The sequence below is a fragment of the Silene latifolia genome, chromosome X (genome assembly GCF_048544455.1).
Source record: "Silene latifolia isolate original U9 population chromosome X, ASM4854445v1, whole genome shotgun sequence".
NCBI classification, from domain to species: Eukaryota; Viridiplantae; Streptophyta; class Magnoliopsida; order Caryophyllales; family Caryophyllaceae; genus Silene; species Silene latifolia.
Genome location: NC_133537.1, coordinates 245,201,910 through 245,205,182, shown reverse-complemented (window position 1 = coordinate 245,205,182; position 3,273 = coordinate 245,201,910). Strand labels below are relative to the sequence as shown.

The 3,273-nt window shown below is 39.3% G+C and overlaps 1 non-coding gene across 1 annotated transcript; it reads left to right on the top strand.

Annotated features, from left to right (window-relative positions):
• Window positions 1–503: 503 nt before the first annotated feature.
• On the top strand, window positions 504–610 carry LOC141624699 (small nucleolar RNA R71). The gene has a single exon (XR_012534505.1). It is a non-coding gene; the product is annotated as a small nucleolar RNA R71 (small nucleolar RNA).
• The last annotated feature ends 2,663 nt before the right edge of the window (window positions 611–3,273 follow it).

Here is a 3,273-nt window from a genome sequence, read left to right as displayed (position 1 = left end):
TTTTGTATGAGAGATTTGGGTGGAATTTGGTGTTCTCATTGTAATAATTGGAATAAGGGGTACCACTCTTGTATGCTTGAAAGGCATTTACTTGTTCATTTGTTCCCCTACATTCACTTTGGTCATGTCCCAAATTTCCACAATTCTCACATATCCCACTTGGGATTGATGAAGATGCCATCATGGCATTAACATATTGCTTTGGTGATTTTGAGGCTTCTTCAAGTCTAGCCATAGCTTTTTCGAACTTCAAATTGATGGTATCAATGTGAGCACTAAGTTGAGCACCCAGTTGAGTAATAAAGTCCACTTCATACTTTCCTTCTCTAGTAGCCTTGCGAGGTCTACTATATTGTGAATTATGGACCCCCATTTCCTCAATCTTGTTCCAAGTTTGATTGTCATCAACTTCGGTGAACATACCATTTGATCCCATGTTGAGAATGTTTCTTGAGTCTTCATAAAGACCGTTCCAAAATTGTTGTACCAAGAACCACTCGCTAAGTCCATGATGAGGACATGAGCGACAAATTCCCTTGAATCGCTCCCAAGCTTCATACAATGATTCTTCATCTCTTTCCTTAAAGTCCGTAATTTGAGCTCTTAGCATGTTAGTCTTTTCCGGTGGATAGAACTTTATGTAGAAAGCTAGAGCCAATTTCATCCAATAATCAATTCCGAGAGTAGCCTTATCAAGGCCTTTCAACCATTGTATCGCGGTGCCAATTAGAGAAAAAGGAAATAAGACCCATTGAATTTGGTCTTGAGTTACACCGGTTTGAGAAATCGCATCACAATAGTCACAAAAAGTGTCCATGTGAGAGTGAGGGTCTTCACTGAGCATCCCCCCAAATTGGCTTCATTCGACTAATTGGATAAATGCGGATTTCGCAATGAAATTTCCGGTTAAGTGTTGTGGTGTGGGAGTACCGTTGGGTAGGTTCTCCTCGGTTGGTACGGAATGTGATGAAAATTTAGGCATTGTGGGTTGATTTTGTGTTGGGTTCTTCTCACCTTCTCTTGCAAAAGAGTTGACGAACTCAATAGTGTTTGGTTGAATATCTACAACCTCACCAATACCTCTCAAAGTTCTCCTAGCAAGTCTTCTATTGTTTGTCAAAGTCTTTTCAATTTCGTGATCAAAGGGTAACAAGTTACCTTGTGATCTTCTAGACATGCAAAATATCAAACAACTCGAAAATAATTAGAACAAACCTTGAGGTGTTTTACTTCCCCAAGGCAAAGAAAGACACAACTAATAACAATTTAAGAAAATCTAAATCAAGTTAACACCGTCCCCGGCAACGGCGCCATTTTTGGTCGGACTCACTTGGAGGTTTAGTTTTCGGTACTTGTCGTTAGGAGCACCTAGACCAAAACACAATTTATAACTCCACAAACAACTCTGCAATTAGTAAAGAGGCAAGTAAAGGCCGGATACCAAGGGACGGGAATTGAGATGAGATTTTCAATTGCAACTAGCGGTGTCTAGGGGTGTCACAATTTGCGCTTCGAAGTAGAAGATCACTAAACTAAAATAGCAATGAAAGTAAACAAGCAAGATGATTAAAAATGGGTGTAAACAATTGATAAAAGGTACTAGGGTGTCATGGGGTCATAGGGGATTCATGGGAATTGATCATACAAACATATTCTCAAATTATAAGCAAGTAATTATTGTTGTGATGGACCGAGTTGGTTTATATCTTACAATCCTAGGAAAGCTTGGGTCCCGGAGCCGAATCGATTAGATTGTACAACACCTACAAGTCGACTTAATCTTCTCTACTCAGCTATATGCATGGTCAAATGAGACTCGAGTTGGTTTATGTCTTACAAGACTCATTGAAAAGATAGGTGATGGGTAAAAAATGCAAGGATTCATAGGCTCGCATTTCATCAAACATAACATGTGCATAAGTTGAGATCACAACAAGCAAGCAAATAAACTATGAAAACATTTTAATTTATGCATGAATCATCCCCCATGTTGGTTTTCCCTAATTACCCATTAACCCTAGCTAAGGAAGCTACTCACTCATTATCATGTTGAACATGCTAGCAAGATTGTCAATCACACCAACAAAGTAAAACATGATGAATAAATGTAGATAATTAACAATAATTAAAGAGGGAATAAGAGAATTATACCTACTAATGACTCCAATAATAAAGAAAAGAATAAAAGAAGTACTTGATGATTGATTGGAAGGTTGTCAATCTCCCAATAATAACCCAAATAATCTTCAATTACCCAAAATGAATGATGAACAAAAGAGAGATTAAGAAAATGAGATTTGTATTAAAACTTGATTAAATGTTGATTATAAGATTAAAGAGGGATTTGATTGATATAAACTACACTAGAGATTGCTAAGAAGAACATGCTAATCTAATTAGACTAATGGGGTATTTATAGTGGGGATTAGTAACATAAATTAGGGTTTACTAAGGGCTTAAATGACGATTAAGTCCTTGAGAAATCGCCGGTCTCAAGAGAGACTCCGGTCTCCTTATCGCCGGTCTTTGAAAAATATGCGCATCCTTCCTTGAACGAGTAGAAAACGGATTTTAGCTGTCACGCAATCCGAGCGTCCAGGGCACGGGACGGGCGGATTGTGGGCGTTTTGGACGAGCGGATTCTCGGGGTGGACGGGCGGATTGTGGTGGTTCTGGACGGGCGTCCAGCTAGGGAAGACGCTCGGATTGCTCCTCTCGGACGGGCGGCTTGTGGGCAATCCGCTCGGATTGTCTTATAGCTTCTTCCTTTCTCTTCATAAAATCCTTGAGGATTTCCTCGGGGATGCAAGGATCTTTTCTCATCATTGCCCATCTACTATAGTATGTATAAATGCCTTGTTGTCTTCTCTTTTATGCTTGGTCATTGAATTCAATCAATTTAGCTCTATTTTTCCATGAAAATGCAAGGTTTGCACTCCTTTCCTACCAAGGAAACAAAACCTCAAAAAATGTGCAAAACAAAGGACTAAAGACAATAAATGACCCAAATATGCACTAAAAAGCATGGGAACAATGCTAATTTGGGGACTAAATATGCTCTAATTATGGTCACAGCAGGAATTTAGGAAAAGGTCGGATTAGGAAAGAAATCTAGAAAGATTCGGGATACTGGCAAAAAAAATAGCCCAGGAAGAGGCGCTGCAGAAACTGTGACCTTTCCAAGAGGCGCAACTCCTGCTCTGTTTTCTCTCGGGTGGTTTCCTCAGCAAGAAATATTTCCGCAGTTTAAATTAGGAAGTAGGGAAGATGTAT